Source organism: Triturus cristatus, chromosome 4_1 (assembly GCF_964204655.1).
Source record: "Triturus cristatus chromosome 4_1, aTriCri1.1, whole genome shotgun sequence".
Lineage (NCBI taxonomy): Eukaryota > Metazoa > Chordata > Amphibia > Caudata > Salamandridae > Triturus > Triturus cristatus.
In genome coordinates, this window is record NC_140585.1 from 144,786,881 (window position 1) to 144,805,325 (window position 18,445).

The 18,445-nt window shown below is 45.5% G+C and overlaps 1 non-coding gene across 1 annotated transcript; it reads left to right on the top strand.

The window, feature by feature from the left end:
- Positions 1-4,272: 4,272 nt before the first annotated feature.
- On the top strand, positions 4,273-4,344 carry TRNAE-CUC (transfer RNA glutamic acid (anticodon CUC)). The gene has a single exon. It is a non-coding gene; the product is annotated as a tRNA-Glu (tRNA).
- The last annotated feature ends 14,101 nt before the right edge of the window (positions 4,345-18,445 follow it).

The following is an 18,445-nucleotide window of genomic DNA, read 5'->3' on the forward strand; positions in this document are numbered from 1 at the left end:
TGACATCCTGTAATGCCGCACTGGCCTTATGTTGAACTGGTAACGGTCTTGAGTCGGCCTGCGGTGAGCTAAGTTGCGTGTATTTATCACTGACTTTGATGAAGAAGGTGGAGGTCAATTTGCGCGCCGTGGTCATTTCAGGGGCCACTGGAGTTAAGGGCCCACTTCTAATGAGGGCATCAGTAGTTTAGTTCTACTTCCACCTCCGGAGTCTCCTCAGGAGGATATTCACTTTCCTCGGATTTCTATAAACAGTGCAGCTTCCGATCACACTTGTACTTTCTCGTCAGTTCTACCTGCCAATGGACTCTATATCTGCTTTCTTCTTTGGTGGTGTTTGCAGAAGTGAAGGGCCCAATATCCAGAGGCCATGGTAAACAGTAGCGTGTGAAAACTGCCTTTCAAACGATTTGCGACCCAGGCAGCATTTTACAGGCAATTAATGTGCTAGCCTGTGACATAGCAGAACGAGGATTCACAGGGGGTGGCAAAACATTGTGGGTCGGCCCCCTCCCAAACTTCCTGCCAGCTCTGCATGAACGCCTTCTGAAGGCGTCTCAATTAGCATACTGAAAGGCGAGATTAGCACTCCATCAGAGTGTTTCACATAACAGATCCACTCGTGTCAGCTGTGTTGCGCTTCTTTTTGAAAATGCCAATTTCACTGAACTTGGCTCACATCCCCATGAGTACCGGTACTCTCTTTGGACAAAGAGAAGTTCCGGTACTTAAGGGCCAAAAATTTAGAAGTGCTGGTACTCAGTACCGGTGAGTACCGGCCCATTTAAAGCACTGCTTATAAGTATTTAGTTATGCAACTGTTGCATGGCTAAACACTTATAAGGTCCCAAAAGCGAGTCCTATTGGCTTTGCCAATGCTTGTTTAAAGTGGGCCTCGAAACGGGTCGCTATCGGGCTCTGTTTTGTGCCCTGGCACAGGCGGTCCGTTTATTTCTGGACTGCAGTGACAGCAGGCACATTGAAGTGCACAGCACACACTGCTCACTTCTCACTAGAGGAGAAGTTACTGCGTGACGTCATGCCAGGTGAGCGTTCTGGGGGAAGGGAAATCCTTTAAAGAGAGTCATTTTCTCTCTGGATTTCCCTTCTCTTGTTGAAACTCAGGAGCAGCAACATCGTCGTGGTGTCACCAGGGCTTTAGGTGGAAGCTTTTTCAATAATATATACAAGACGTAGTTGCTGCTTATTTATCTTATGCAACTAACAACCATTGACAAAGCTAATAATACTGACTTGTTGTGGGTATGATTTTACTTGTTGTATCACATATCTGGATGCAATGACCAAAACAGCAAAATACAAGTTGAGCAGCACACTATGCGAAGCACAAATTTTTAGCTTAGGTGCTTTTAAGCCACGCCCTTAATCACATTGGCCACGCCCCTTTAAGAGACCCACTAGTTTTTTCATCCCTCTTTAAGCCCTGTTCATAGCTGGTGGTGCCCCTTGTCCTGTGTCAGTGTGCTGTAAACAGGTGCCCGCACGGGTATGTGTGCCAGAGAAGAGTCGTGTTCGTTCTGTTACGGTGCAGGAAGGTTGCACATTTGAGTCATCTGGGTCAGAAGTCACCTGGTCAGTGTTTTCTCTACACTGATTACCACACACTGTACTTTGATTTACTTCAAGACGTAACCATTGCGTCACATTTAAGTGTTTCAGCTTCTAGCTACATGGTAGCTGGTTTGTGAAAACAGACTGGCTGAGCGCCAAGGACTCTTAAAGTAAGATTCCAGGCGCGGGCTTCAGTGGGGCTGGAGTGTACAATGTTTATTTGTAATATTGAAATCTCACTTGGGTCAAAGTTAAGAGGCGATTTTGAGATAACATGCCCATAGAACACTGTGCACATAATCAGGGAGGCTAGTGGTCAGAGAATGTTTCAGAAGCCCGGATAGCTCAGTCGGTAGAGCATCAGACTTTTAATCTGAGGGTCTAGGGTTCAAGTCCCTATTCGGGCGGAAGAGATTCTTTTTTCTGTTATTCAGCAGATTTGAAATGGAGGTTTTTTTCAAATTTATTTTGCCTTTTACTCTTTTATTTCCATCGCTCTAACTTTTCCTCTGTTGTCATCCGGGTTTTTTAAAACCAGTAAAGACTCTACCTGTTACAGAAGTTTCCACTTTGAATCAATCGATGTTTTCTGCCTACGGGGCCAACTGTGACGTCCAACTCTCTGCATTTGATACATTTATGGTCTCAGTGATTGAAAACGAACTTCAAAGCCCTCTGATCACAAGCAAACTTCTAATTTATTCCAAATCACACTTCCTGCCTGTGCTGCAAGGTGACCGAGTCGAGCTTCGCTACCAGTTTATGTTTTATTATCCTTTCTACGCTTGTCTGCTCCCGTCTCGGTGAAACCCCTGATTTACTGTTTGCAACAATGTATCAAGCAGGTTTCCACAAGGGAGGGGAGAATTGTTTTCCATATATTTAAAGGGATGCCAAATCTGACCCCACTTTTTATTTTCATAACTTTGAATTTTTTGCCCCAACTTGTTATTTGTGAGACAGATGCTGATGAACGAATTGAGAGAAAAACTGCGGAATGTGTAATTTGCTGAAAGCGAACTTAGAGCCAAAAGGTAAAAGGTGATGCGCCGTCACGGGTATTCTATTTACCACCAAAAGTGTTTCTTAAAAAACACCTGCAACGGTCCAATCTCACACTCTCTTAACTCATTCCGTGTCTGTGCTTCTCACCCGCTCACTCTCTTAACTCACTCCCAGGGCCTGAGTCTCTCACACTCTCTTAACTCACTCCCAGTGCCTGACTCTCACTCTCTCTTAACTAACTCCTGGTGCCTGATTCTCCCTCTATGCTCAGACTGGCCATTTCGTGCCTGTGTTTGTGTACACAATGGTGTCTGCCTGTGTCAGTGCCTGCAGCAGGTGCAGTGCCTGTGTGTGATGAATGGCAGCGGCTGTCCTGCTGTCTGTCTGTAAAGGGACAGAAAGAGTCCGATGTCTGTCTTTGAAGCAGCTGCGTGTGGATGGACATTGGAAAGGAAAGGGTGTTGAACATTGGCGCTGTTACGTTTTCAGCCCTAGATTGAATTCGAATAATAAAATAATGAACTGTTGTTACTTTTTTAAAAAGGAAAAAGATGTTTCCGCCCGGTCTATAACCGGGGACCTTTCGCGTGTTAGGCGAACGTGATAACCACTACACTACGGAAACTCATATGTCACATGTTGAAGCACCTTCACCTCCAATAAGCAGAGAGCACGGAATAGACACGGTGGCATAAAAGCTTTTCTAAAGTTCTTTCACTGAATGCGTAGAACTCAATGCTGCACAAGCTTCGTGTCTCTCACTGAATGCATAGTACTCAATGCTGCACAAGCTTCGTGTCTCTCACTGAATGCATAGTACTCAATGCTGCACAAGCTTCGTGTCTCTCACTGAATGCACATCACCGTGGGCAGCACGAGTAAGAGATCGCTCACTCAATTCTCATTTCACTGATCACTGCACAGTTAAGCAGACTCTCACTGACTGCAGGTCACTGAAAACCTCAGTGCATGTGAGATCTCACTTGATGCTCAGGCCTGAACCCTGCACAGCTAAAATATCCGTCAATGAATATGTGCGAGTGAAAGCTGCACAGCTTTGAGCTCTCTCACTGAATCCAGGCCACTGACCCTGCACGGCTGAGTGTTCTACATTCACATCTAATAGGAATCTCACTTAACACCAGTGACCGATGCACAGATAAGCGCTCCCCGTTCACACGTGCTCCTATCACTGTATGCAGGTCACTTAACGCCGCACGGCTGAGGTCCGTCCTGCTCACGGCTGAGAGCTCTCACTGAATGCAGATCACTGAACGCTGCGCAGCTGAGGTCTCTGTTCACAGTTAAGAGCTCTCACAGCCGAGGTCTCTATTCATAGCTAAGAGCTTTCACTGAAGGTTGTTCACTTAACGCTGTGTAGCTGAGGTCTCTCTGCACAGCTCAGAGCGCTCATTGATTGGAGATCCTTGGACTTTTCCTAGTCACCCAGTCCTCGGTCTCTTCTTCTAATTACGTGTTTGTTTTGTTTGTTTCCTTGCTTTGTAGTCTGCAAAACAGTTTTTTTTCGATGTTATGTGAGAATTTCCTGTTTTTTGGGTTTTGTGTAAAAGCATTGGTAGGATTAATGTGAATAGAATTGCACCCCCATTCAAAACTCCGCACACAAAGGTGGAGCGTCGCAGGTGCTGCATTGTTGCAGTCATTAGGCGCTGAAACGTCAAATGCAAGCACTATTCCCTGGTGGTCTAGTGGTTAGGATTCGGCGCTCTCACCGCCGCGGCCCGGGTTCGATTCCCGGTCAGGGAAGTTCGACTTTTACTCGGTATTCCACTTCTGTGCTATTGGTTGTGCTTTGGTGTTTTTTTACAAAAATATAAATTTATTTTGAATTACACTGCTTACTTTATGGTGGGCCCAATATTCGAGGCATGTAATAATGGTTCACATTTTAACGATCTTAGTGACAGCTGTTTTTATTAATATTTTTGATTTCTGTTGACGCCCCCTCCCCCCACAGAATGGGTTATTGGGCACTCGCTTAAATACGTTCTAAGGTGTTAATCTAAAGCAATACTCAAACTTCAGAAATACATCAAGTATATATAGAAATTAAGAAATATTTTTGTTAACCCACAAACATAAATCGAAATTCTAATGAGACGGTTGGCGTTTTTCATCGGGTGCTTTACTTTTCAGAGATAAACCCATAAAGTGGCCTCTCCCATCTCTCTTCATCTTTTAACCTCCTATGGCAGCCTCTGTAACTCCCTCAGAACAGACAGTGCTTCTGTGAGGCCAACACCCTGGCCATCACTCTAAGCGCTACTTGAGCTGCTCCAACTTCATTTTTGGCCTCCGATTTAAAATCCCTCCACAATTTTGATTTACTATGTGTATGTAATTTATGAATCTACTAATATTATTTTAAATGTTCTGCAGTCACTGAGTAGGCATTGCAGACCCCCGGGGGTCGCGGACCACTGGTTAGCAATCTCTGACTAGTCTTATTTGTTGACTTTATGAAGCTGCGGTGTATTTTAGGAATCTAATATATTCATGTTATTGTTAGGCCCGGGCAGAATTATAACCCCACCAGCAGAATTGGCGGAATTGAGTAACTCCGTGTTATAGTTGTGACGCGGAACTCCTGCCAAATTCTGCCAATCGGCACTTGGCGGAATTATTCTGCTGTTTGAGTCTTGTGATGTTCACCGGAACAACGCAAGGCTCGGCAATGCACGCTTGCGAGCGCGAGTGAGATTTGCCAACCCCTTGCGTGATTTCCAGTTTCCACGGAGCCTTCCAGTGCCATTTTCTAAAACTGGCAGTCAGGACTCCTTCTCGAGTCGATTTTCGACTCAAGAAGAAGCTAAATCAACACGAAAATACTTTTTGGATTGGATTTTCTACTCAAACAGACGTTTTAGGTAGTTTTTCCTTTAATTTGTTTTTCAACAGGAAAAGCCACAGGGACTCCAACATCTCCTTCCTGCCCAGAAGGCTCCTCCCAGTGCTTTGTCCATCTCCTGGTCACTTTCCTTTGGATTTCGAGGTGAAAGGATCACTCTCTTTGTTTGCAATTCCTGCTGCATATATCACTGGATTTTAAGGACTTTGGGCCTGATTTAGATCTCGGAGGACGGGTTACTCCGTCACAGCAGTGATGGATATCCCATCCACTAAAATATAAATCCTATACATCCTATTGTATTTCTAAATCCGGTCCTTTGCTTTTGTGACATCACAACAAGTAAGTTAATAAACTTCTGGATAAGGGTGTTTTTTTGATAGAGGGCATGCACCAGTATATATTGTACCTTTCAGGAATTTTTCAAATTTGATTGTGGTTGTGGTGGTTGGTCTGGAATTGCAGAAGGGGGCTATTTTTTTGCATTCAAATTTTCAGCTTTTATGAGGGAATAGGGTTGCACAGTTAAGTACCTTTGTTCCATGTGTGTGAAATTTGCACTATTCATTTATTTGGCCACGTGGCTTAGTCTATCCATGGGCCATTCAGCCAGTACTAGTGGGCATTGAGTGACGAAGCAACTGTTTCTGTGGTATTTAGTTTCTGTGGTATTTGTTGTTTTGCTACATCTATGATTTAGGGATGGTATTTGAATTAGGCCCGGGCGGAATTTTAATTTTGCTTGCGGAGTTGACAGAATTCGGGTAACTCGCTCTACCCTATAATGTGGAGTTTCCGCTAAATACTGATATCCAGCGACTAGAGCGGCTGACTCCAAAGCGCGGGGCTCATGGTTGGTTCCCTGATGCCAGCGGCAGCTCAGCTCAGCTCAGCATCAGGTGACTCTAGGCAATAGGTCACTTAATCTCCCCTATGGCCCCCGGCACCTTGAAACCTTAAGGGGCAATATTTTTGCCCTTTTCAAATATGGATTATTAGAAATATGGATGATAGTTCCTGCTAAATATCGCTATCTGGGGTGTGGTGGAATTATAAACTCATTGGTGCGCCTAAGACTTGTATGGATGCGTGCTTGCATGCGCAAGCGAGATTTGCCGGCCACTAGCGAGAGAGATTTGCTGGGCGCTAACGTGACTTTTAGTTACCACAGTTACCTTCTGGTGCCATTTTTATGATGCAGGTAAGCAAGAGTGGCTGCTTCTGATGCAGATTCTGTACCCGAAAAGCAGCTAAGTCAACTAGAAAATACCTTTTCCGATTGAAAATTCTACTAGCATGAACTGTTCACTTTGTTTTTTAGTTTGCAAAGCTTTTTTTTATTTTACTTTTTTTTCAACAGGAAGGAAGTTTTCCAAAAGCTCCAACGTCCTCTTCCTCTCCAGAAGGTTTCTACCAGTGCTTTGTCCATCTCCTGGTCACTTTTGGATTTCAAAGTGAAAGGTTCACTTTCTTTGTGTGAAATTACTACTGCATATACATACTATTGGATTTCAAGGACTTTGTTTGTGTGACATCACAAGTACGTTCAAAATCTTTGTATAAGGGTTTGATTTTTTTGATAGAGAGCATGTAACAGTATTTATTCATATTTGTATTCAAATTTTAAACGTGATTGTGATGGGTGGCCTGGGCTTGCAGTAGGGGCCTAGTTTGTTTTGCATTTAGTTTTTTATCTTTTATAAAGGAAAAATGTTACACAGTTCAGTACATTTTCGCCATGTTTGTTCAATGTGTACCATTCATTTATTTTACCATGCGGCCTAGCCTGCCAATGGGCCATCCATACAGTACTAGTCTTTGGGTACATGAAATAAGTATTTCTCTGGTATATGTTGTTTCAAAGCACCAATTAGGCCAAGGATGGTATTGTAATTCAATGAGAAATGTATTCTTTTAAAATGTAATTAACTTTTTTCTACAAAAAGTGTATATTGGTGGGATCATAGCTGATGCTTTGAGAGGGTGTTTGTGGGTGTAAAATGTTTTTACCTCACTTAATTTTCGTTTTTAGCATTGCTGAATTAATGGTAGTGTTTTCTTAATTTTTTGTTATACCTCCTTTGTCTGATCAGTGTGTGTGTTTCACATAGTCACACACACTAGCCCTAGGTATTATCTAGGGATGGGAACTAGAGGCACAGGGCATAGGGACTAGCTAGTCTCCAATACAACATGTAAACACAAATAGGGCTGTCCCTAATAGGGATTCCTACAGGATTTTTAAAGATGTGCGTCCACTGGGGGCATCTCACAAAAAGTGAAGGACTGGCCTCACACACCACCTGGTGTCATGCTTCATCATAGGACGTCCTCGCCCTCCAAAAACTTCATTTGATGGAGGGGGCATACACCTGGAGACAGGGATGCACTTCTATAACTCAGTGGTGGCCCGTGAATTAGTAAAAAAGTGATCTAAAAACCATTGCAGTTGTTAATAAACTAACTTAATTAAAGGTACAACTGCATGGTATTAAACGAAGTGAGCGGTGATTTGGGAACCAATTATCCCTTCACCGTTCTAGGTATGGTTAACATGTTTCTGCTTTAATGTCCCCGGAGAGTACATAGCATTTGTCAGGACCAAGGGGTTGTTGGAGGGCTCTGCCTTTTACCTATAATGTAAAGTATCAACCACTAAAAGACCGGGGGTTGTAGGGATCAAACACCCCGCTAGTATAGTACTTGTGCGAATAACCCTAGAACACCATCCTATTTACTCCATGGGAGGTCGAGGGTGGTAGAGCCTACTGTGATATTTGTCATCTTCAGTGCTTCCAGCCGTGTCACCTATACACATCTGCATCACCTCCCCGTCGGTGTTTTAGATAGGCCACCATTTTGACTTTGTTCCCCATACCATGTGGCCGGCGGCCATTTTGTGTCATCAGTTTCCATAGACCTGCATGTGTTTTTTTTTGTCCATGCCTTTTAGCAGTGGCTGATTGGATGGCGGCCAATTACTTGCAGCTTAACGCCAGCAAAACAGAGATCTTACTGTTCCGGAAGGACCGTGAACTATGGTCCGAACAGTGCTGATCCGAGCGTCTTAAACCTGCGCCCTCTCCCAAGAAGGTTGTGAAGAACTTAGGGATATGGCTTGAACAGGGTCTGACGTTTGAAGCGCAATCTAAAACAGTGGCTGGGGTGTGTTTTGGGCTTTTATGGGGTTTAAGACCCGTGATAGGCTTCTTTCCCCCTAAAGTACGACAAACCATAGTCCAGGCCTTAATCCTGTCCAGGCTGGACTATGGAAATGTCCTATACTTGGGTGCTAATAAGGCCAGTATTAAGCGTCTGTAGAGGGTCCAGAATGCTGCTGCGCGGCTGCTGGTAGCACTCCCAAAGTCTAGCTCAGTGGCCTTTCTGCTCCCTAAGCTGCACTGGCTGCCTGTAGAAAAACGCATTCAGTTTAAGGCTTTATGTGTGGCGCACAAAATCTTGTCCTGTCAGGCCCCTGTGGGCCTGTCCAACTTACTCAAGTTGTATGCTCCACAACGCCTATTGAGATCGGCTGGCTGCGCCCAAGTCTGTATCCCCCGTGTCTTCAAAGCCAGAGCAGGCGGCCGTTCCTTTCGGAATTTGGCCGCCAAACTCTGGAACTCACTGCCTGTCTCTATCAGAGTAATTCAGAAGCATTTGGCCTTTCGCAAAGCCATAAAAACCTGGCTCTTCTCTGGCTTGGCTAAATTATCACCTGTTTAGCTTATATCTTGCTTCTGTCTCCGGGACGTTGGTCTTGGTTAGGGTCGCGCTGGGACGCCCCGTTGCTGGGGCAGCCATGCGCGTTACAAATCGGACTAATATTAATAATGCCTCTTTGCTTGTTGTTGATTGACCGTGTGGCAATTTTGTCAAGACAGACAGTGTGCTTTTGCCATAGGCCAAAAGACACCCGGATGATGGACCGAATGTGGAACAAATCAAACATTCACTCCAGTCAAAAGATCTGGCTTTAATCCATCGTTCTTTTGCTCACCATTCCACCCCAGTTTAGATCCAGCCATTTGCAAATCAGTCTTGACCATGCTCCTCATGTTAACAGTCCAGCCAAAACTGCCAAGCCAGGTCCTTCTTGAACCAGAAAAATGCATCCTGGGATCCATTTCGGGGTATAACCCCTCATCAGCCAGGTGAGCTGGAATCCAGTGGCATTGTGATCCAGGACCCATGCCTGGGCATACCAGGCTCACTTAGGGGGTCATTACAAGGGCAGAAGGACCGTCACCACCAGCCATGCGGTGGCTGGCCTTTCGTCATCGGACCGCGATTGAACCCCGCCACATTACGATGGCAGGGGGATTCAGACTGCACCATGGCAGGCAAAGACAGCCACAGAACTGCCACAGGCAATCGTTCCAATTGCCTGGCGGACCGGTCTGCATCCATAAAATGGTGGTGGTGCCTAGCGGTAACCGTCCGACAAATTAGGATGCTGTCTTCCGCCAGCCTTTCCGTTTCGGGTAAACGCCATTGAAAGGCTGGCAGGGATTGGTTTTGGGGGCCTTTAGCAAGCCCCCCCTGTGTCTGGGGGTGGTGTTTGTGCACGGGGGTTTACATTTCACTGCACCAAGTGGCAAGCACTTTGTGGTGCCTGCCACGTAGTGCAGTGAAATGCACAACATGCATTTTGAACATCGCTGTTTGTGCTGTAGTCAGCAGCACTCGCCACAATGTTTTTTTTTTTTTTTTTTTTTTTTTTTTTAAAAAAAAACCTTTATTCGTGCATCTTAAAAGAACAAATACGGGCCTACAACCGTCAGGCCGGCCACGATACAGTAAAGCACTGATACCCACATTACAGCCCCCGTGCATCAACGGTCAGGATTAACAACAGGTTATGAGTCACATACTGGAGATATCTTTGAAACCCGGGGAAGGAGAGGTGAAGGTTAATTTTAAGTTTTTTGATAATTTTATCAGAGAAAAAAGTCAATGAAGGATAAGAGCAAAGTAGATTCGAGTCCGCAAGATAGCTTCACCACACGGGCGAGCAGCAACATCAGTAAGAACAACAATGGGAGTAAAATCTCAATCAGTGAGGCGGTGCAGAGATATATCAGGATAGTCACATGAGCAAGTACGCGCCCCTCCAGAGCCGCCCCCACTCGATCCACCCCACACCCGGACCCCGAATCGAAGAAAGTAGAGCACAGAGACATAAAAGAAGAAAGGCCCATAGAACTAATTGAGAACAGAGTATTACCCCCCCACCCTACACCAATGCGGAGGCTACGGCCTACCCCCCCCCCAGCATAGTGCCTGTCGCCCAATGAACCCGAAATATAGAGAAGAGAGAAAGTAGGAACAGAGTAAAGAAGGGAAGAAAACAGAAAAGAAGGTGGGGAGGAGCCCACTGGACACCAGAGCGCCCCGAACCATCAGCCAGTTATGGCCCCCACACACTGAGAGCCCTCTACGCCAAAAAACGGCATGCAAAGATACCATGGCACCACAGTTTAAGCAAGGGATACAAGTCGCGACGAGTGCGCGCAAAACATACATACAGTCCCAGTCCCAGGCCAGCCCGTCCATAAACCATAGCGATAGAAGTCAGTCTAGCCCTGGCCCGATCGCGGGCTTGGGATTAAACCAGCTCCTGCGTGAAGGCCCCGTGTCCCGAGCAGACAAAGACAAGATGGCCGCTTGTGAGAGGATGGTGAAGTAGGATCACGAAATGGCCGCCGACCATCGATTGAGGTCCCTCGTTGCACCACATAAAATCCAAACCTGGCAAGTAAGGTACAGGAGTTCCACAAAAAGGCAGCAGTGGGCCACCGCGGACGGTCCCTCGAAGCCGTTAGGTATCGCTCAGCAGGATAGCCTCGCGGACGCGGTGAGGCAGGGAACAATGAAGCAGGCAGCCATGACCAGGGGGACAAAGTATCCGCAGTTGAGGTGGAGAGCGGTGGACCCTGGGCGCCGGGAGCGCTAGATGAAGGCACCAGTGTAGCACAATCATACACCGCCGCTGCGTCCCCGCAAGAGGACAAGAGCACCGGAGGACCCACGCCCTGTGGATGACAAACAGTGCGCTCACGGCCCGCAGCCGACAGTATGGGGTCAAACCTCTCACTCAGCGCCTGCAGGCCAGCGCACATCTGTAGTTGAAAGTCCCGCAGGACAGCCAGAACGGAGCCGCATGTCAGCGGAAGCTGGGCCCCAACATCGGCAGCAATCCGGGACGGCACTGTGGAGCTGGTGTCCGGAAGAGGGAGGGCGAAGTGGGCAGCGGGCGAGACCGGAGTATCACCCCCCAGCCGCGAGCAGGCATTCAACGCCATGTTTTGCCGCTATACGGTGCAGTGGCCAGGGGGGGGGGGTCGTGGCAAGGGGTCAATTCCCCTCAGGTCTACGCCGCAACAGGAAAGGCCGACAGTCGCTTATCTTCTCGCCGGTCCCCCTCGCCGCTGGCTAGGCAATAGACAAAGGGGGCAGCAGCCCCCCACAGCTCGGTCCTCAGAGCGGGGCAGGAGACTCACCGCACCGGGGCCCACCCCACAGCTCCAGCCCGTCAGGCACAGGGTGCAGAAGGTGTCCGGCCGTCTCTCCCCGGGCTCATCCGGCAACGATCCATGGTGCGAGGCGAGATCGGGACCGCGGGGCTCAGGTTAGCGCTAGCTGGTCCGGTAACTGCAGAGCTTCCAGGAGGCCGGCAAAGGCCGTAAGGGCGCAGGGTTTCAGTGCCGAGGACAAAAGCACCCAGAACTCGGGCATCCGGGCGGGTTGAGACTCCGGGAAAGCAGCAGCGCGGTCAGCGCGTCTTCGCACACGGTGCACCTCGAGAATCGGCGAGGATGGGCATCAGGATAGTAGTCCGAGGCCACGGACCGACGGAGCCGGGCGCTCAAGCGTCTGCTCCGGTCGCCATCTTGGCTCCTCCCCCCCCCACAATGTTAAAGTGCAAAATGAGACCGCCATGGTAGCGGTCCCATTCTAATTGGGTGTGCGGGACCACCGCATGTATTGCAGACGGTCCCAGTCACCACCACGAAGGCGGACGGACTCCAGTATGTCGGCCATCGTAATCGGCCAACTAGTGTGAGAAAGCAAAAGACATGTAGGCCAGCATTTGTTCTCTGTTGTGTTCATGCCTCTTTGCTTGATGTTTGACCATGAGGCCTGTGGCCATTTTGTGTAGCCAGCCAATATGCATTTGACATAGGCCTGCATGTATTGTTTGTTGTCCATGCCTCATTGCTTGTTTGACTATGAGACCTGAGGCCATTTTGTGTAGTCAGGGAATGTGCTTTTGCCATAGGCCTGAATGAGTTCTTTGTTGTCGATGCCGCAATGCTTGTTGATGAACATGTGGCCAGTGTATTGAATACATCTTTTTTCCCGGCTGTCAAATCCATTTTCTAGAGACATTGAAGAAATGAGACGAAAATAAAATGTATAAAGAACTCTAAAACCCAGAGGTGTCTAGGCCTTAACAAAAAAGAAAAGGCCTGCCAGCTGGAGTGGTGGAGAAAGCCAAATCTTGAGTCTATTGATTAGGATGCCACGTTTTCAGAGCCTTTCTGAAAGCCAGCAGATCAGACTTCATCTTAAGACTGAAGTGCATGGAGTTCCACAGCCTGGCTGTGCAGGTCACAAGGTGTGCAGACATAATATCGAGTTTTAAATATCGACTGACAGATATATCAAGTCATTAAAATCGTGAGTGAGAAGTATCGACAGCAAGATTATTGTGGTCAAGAATATTGCCTTAAGGTAAGTAATATCGATTTTAAATATATATATATATATAATTAGTTTTTTAATAGTAATAGTTTTTCATTGAGAAAAGTTTTAATTGTGTATTTGATTATTTTACAGTTTAATTTAGGTGTGTGTTGTGGCGATTATAGGATTAAAGTGTGGGTAGTTTATTCATTTTCATTAGTTTTATTAATAATCATGTTTTTAATTGATAATTAATTATGTTAATTATGGACATTTTTTCAAAAATTTAGATATGTGTTGTGATTTTTGTGGAGTTAGAGGGTAGGACATCAAATAAATACATTTATGTAATAATTGACGTTTTTGTTTGTAAATATTTTCTATTTTGAAATATTTATATTTTTGAAATGTATTATTTAGTTTATGTATATAATATTTGTAGATATTTGTTATATGTAATTAATAATATAATATGCTTTCTTTTTATATATTAAATATATTGGTATTTTAATTTTCAACATATTTATATATTAATTTATTTTTACATTATATACATTTTTTTAAATATCGATTTTTTTTTAAATTTTTAAAATGACTGGAGTGTGAATAATAATTATATCCCTCTGCTATTTAACTCTTTCCCTACTGTTGCACCCACTGGAGTGGGAATAGTAATTTTTACCCCGCCGCTATCCAACATTTTCCCTACTGTAACACTGACTGGAGTTGGAACCGTGAATTTAATGCCTCCGCCCTCCAACACTTTCCCTACTGTTGCAGTTATTGGAGTGGAAATAGTAATTTTTACACCCCTCCGCTATCCAACACTTTTCCTACTGTTGCACTCACTGGAGTGGGAATAGTAATTTTTATCCCACCGCTATCCAACACTTTCCCTACTGTTGCACTCACTGGAGTTGGAATAGTACATTTATCCCTCCGCTATCCAATACGTACCCTACTGTTGCACTCACTGGAGTGGGAATAGTAATTTTTACCCCTTCGCTATCCAACACGTTTCCTACTGTTGTACTCATTGGAGTGGAAATAATGATTTTTTACCCCTCCGCTATCCAACACTTCCTCTACTGTTGCACACACTGGAGTGGGAATAGTAAATTCTACCCTTCTGCTATCCAACACTTTACTGTTGCACTGACTGGAGTTGGTATAGTAAATGTAATCCCTCCGCTATCCAACACATTCTTCACTGTTGCACCCATTGGAGCGGGAATAGTAATTTTTATCCTTTTGCTGTCCAACACTTTCCATACTGTTGTACTTATTGGAGCGTGATAATAATTTTTACCTCTCCGCTATCCAACACTTTCCCTACTGTTGCATTGACTGTATTAGGAAATGTAAGTTTAATATTTTAAAAAAAATAAGTTTATTTGTTATATTTTGTTAAAATGTATATGAAATGTATTTTATTGTGTTAAATCATGTTAATATTTAATACATTTAATGTATATTATTTTAATATATGTATATATAAATCGATATTTTGTACTTCTATATTTTTTACATCCATATTTTTTAGTCAATGTTTTTGTACTTAACCGTTTAAGTAGAGGGAGTCAATATTTTTGTACTCTATATATTTTCTTTGATATTTTTTACATCGATATTTCTGACATCGATGTTGTGTCAGTGAACCCAGGTCACACACCTTCTGCCAGCCCAGTTTGATCTCTTGAATTTGGGAATCAATAGTTTATAGGCAGAAAGCTGATGGAAGATGTCTGGATGAAGTGTAACACCGAAATTGTCATTTGACATATTCAGGACCTACATTTTTCATATACTTGAAGGCGATACAGAGAGCCTTGAAGTCAATGCACCTCTTAATAGGCAGCCTCTGAAGCTGTGCCAAGGCTTGTGACACAGATTTGTGTTTAGGCATGCCTAAAAACAGGCGGGCTGCCGCATTTTGTAAAATTTGCAGCTTGTTTGAATATCTTTTCTGATTGTTGGTGAAAAGTCCATTACAGTAGTCAAATTTAGAGACGCTGAGAGCGGAAGCTGCTGCTTTCTGCATTTCTTGTGGGATGAAAGAAAGAACTTTCTTGAGCAGTTTTAATAAAAAGGAGGAAGAGGTAATGTGGTTGATCATTGAGTTTCTTTTTAAATAAGATATGATGTGTTTTTGCCAAGCTTTGAACCCGGGACCTTTTGCATGTTAGGGGAATGTGATAACCACTACACTACGGAAACCCTTAGGGAGAAGCTTTGGTGGCTTCTTCTCTGATGAGCGCTCAGCGCCAAGTGCAGCTTGGTGTACGCAGTACATTGAATGCTGTCCAGATGGGAGGTCTTTCACTGAATGCATAGCACTTAGTGCTGCACAAATAGAAGGGCGCTCACTGAATGAATATAAATTAATGCTGCAAAACCATCCTGTCTCTCACAGAGCGGATACCACTGACGGCTGCACGGGTAAGCGATCTCTGTTCACATCTCATAGGCCTCTCACTGACCCCTCAGGTTAGCCTAGCACCATGAGACTCTGGACAACAGCTCGCTTATTCTTCCTGACCGCATCCAGCACCTTTAGAACCTCGGGTAATTGTGCGCTTTACAATATACTGGATTTCATTTCAGCTGTGGTGTCTTCCCTTCAATTCACCCGAACAAAAGTCTCACCTGAGGTCTTCTTCACTTCAAAAGCCTCGGGGGAAAAAAACATGGAACCTGAATCAATTACCATGCTTGTGGTCTTACGTTGTTAGGGAAGGAAGTCAAGGGGCTTTTATGCACCTTATAAAGAACCAATCACCATTATGAGGGAAGGGGTTTTGCAGGCAGGGATATTCGTTAACTGCGGCGTTTAAGTAGAGTCAGCACCATGCCTCCCTCATAAAGCCCTTAGGTGCGCCCGTACCTCTGTTAGCCACGCTCCTCCAGGAACGTGGCTCACTTGTGCATGGTTTCTCTGTGTTTCTCTGTCTTCTTGTGGTACGTCGCACTCTGCCTCCGTGGTTCCCGCTTCTGCGTTGCGTCCTTTGGTTACTGCGATGGTCTTGTTTCTCCGGTCTGTCCAGGTCTGAACTCTGAGTCCTCTGGTGTGGTGTCCATTGCTGTTGTCTTGTTCAGACGTCTCCTTGTAGTTCCCGCAAGGCACACACCTTTCTGGGCTTCTTCCTGGCTTTTCGCTTGAAAATCTCTCATCTCCTATTGGATCAGGGAATACGCTGTATGTAACGCATTCCGTATGGGCGGAGTTTTTATCCCAGACATGGTTTCCCTTAAAGGAGCCAGAGTACATTCCTGTGGGCACAAACGGGGATGTCGAGAGATCTCCACTCTGAGAGAACAAGAAGGGCAGGGCATGGTCAGGTAGGGCATCTTCCTCAGGGTCACTAAGTGTTCGCCGGCTAGAGGCCCCGTGACACACCCCGCCACCAGACTTTTCCCATTCGGGGAAATATGGGACCCGAGACAAAAAGTCGGCATTCCCATTTGCGGAGCCCTTCTGATGTCGCAGTTCAAAGCTAAAAGGTTGAAGGGAAAGGAACCAGCGTAAAACCCTAGGGTTGTTTTCCTTTATTGCGACTCATCCACAACAGAGGAGCATTGTCGGTGTATAACGTAAAAGAGGATCCCTCCATATAATACCATAGTTTTACTACTGCCCATTTGAGGGCGAGACATTCCTTCTCTATTGTGGGGTATTTACGTTCCCTGGGGAAAAGATTCCTGCTTATAAACAGAATGGGGCGTTCAACACCTTCATCTGATAGTTCGAAAAGTACAGTCCCCAATCCTAGGTCAGCCGCGTCAGTTTGGAGGATAAAGGGCTTGTTGAAATCGTGGAACACTAGAACGAATGTATTACGTTACAACGCATACATTTACAACGCATGCCTTTACAACACAGTTTTTACATCGCAACATCCTTTACAACGCATTCTTTTACATCGCATGCCATTACATCGCATTTTTAGAAACCACCTTTACAACGCATTCCATTACATCGCAATATACCATTACAACTCATACCATTACATCGCATTTAAGGTAAGTGTTGGATAGTGTAGAGGTAATAATTACTATTCTAACTCCAGTGAGTGCAACAGTAGGGTAAGTGTTGGATAGTGTAGGGGTAAAATTTACTATTCTAACTCCAGTGAGTGCAACAGAAGGGTAAGAGTCAGATAGTGTATGAGTTGTAATGGTATGCGTTGTAATGACTTGCGATGTAATGCCTGCATTGCAGTTACATGCGTTGTAATGACATGCGTTGTAGGGACATGCGATGTAAGGGCTGCATTGTAATGACATGCGATGTAAAGGATGTTGCGATGAGGTTTATTAGGGGAGTGGCTATGTCAGAATACCCAGGTATAAACCTGCGGTAATACCCGAGCAGTCTGAGAAAAGCCCTGACCTCTCTTTTGGTAGTTGGGAATGTTAAAGTTAATAATTTCTTGTAGAGCGCACGTTCACCGGGAGGTTTCATGGCGCTAGCTCTAACATGTGCCGGGACCAAGCAGGAGTTACACGTGGGCCTGTGTAAATAGCCAAGTTTTAAGCATTTTCCTAAAGTTTGGGAGGTTGTTGCAGGAACGGATTTCCAACGGAAGGGAATTCCATAGTCTGGGAGCCAGAGTCGCAAACCTGCGTCCGCCCTGGCGTTGAAGCTTAAAAGGCGGAGTGGCCAGGACTTGGAGGTTGGCGGAACGGAGGTTGCGGGAGGGGATATACCTAGGAAGAAGTAATTTGATGAATTTGGGGCTGCGGCCATGGAGGGACTTAAAGATGATGCAGGCCGTCTTAAATGCAGTGCGTTGGGGGATGGGGAGCCAGTGGAGTTTTATTAGGAAGGGTCTGGCAGATTTCCATCGTGGTTGCTGATGGATCAATCTGGCTGAGGAAGAGTGGAAGGCCTAGGTATATAGAGTTGGCATAGTCCAAGTGTGACAGTACCAGGGCTATTACAACCTGAATCAAGGCCGAGTGGGTGAACATGCGACTGATCTTCCTGATCCTGCGGAGCTGGAAGAAGCAGGAGGACACAACCGTGCATACCTGGGTCTTTAGAGATAGATCATTATTGATGATCAACCCTAGAATTTTTAGCGAGGAGGATGGGATGAGGGGAGCACCAAGTTCTGTAGGCCAGTAGTGTGGGCCCCAGAAGATTTGGCTGTTCTCGTTCAGGACTAGCTCGGTCTTACCGGGGTTCAGCTTCAGATGGTTTTGGTCCATCCACTGCCGAATGTGAAGCATGGTACCCTGGAAATCCCGAATTGATTCAGGGGAGTTGTCTATTGTGAAGATCAACTGGAGATCATCCGCATAGTTAAAGGT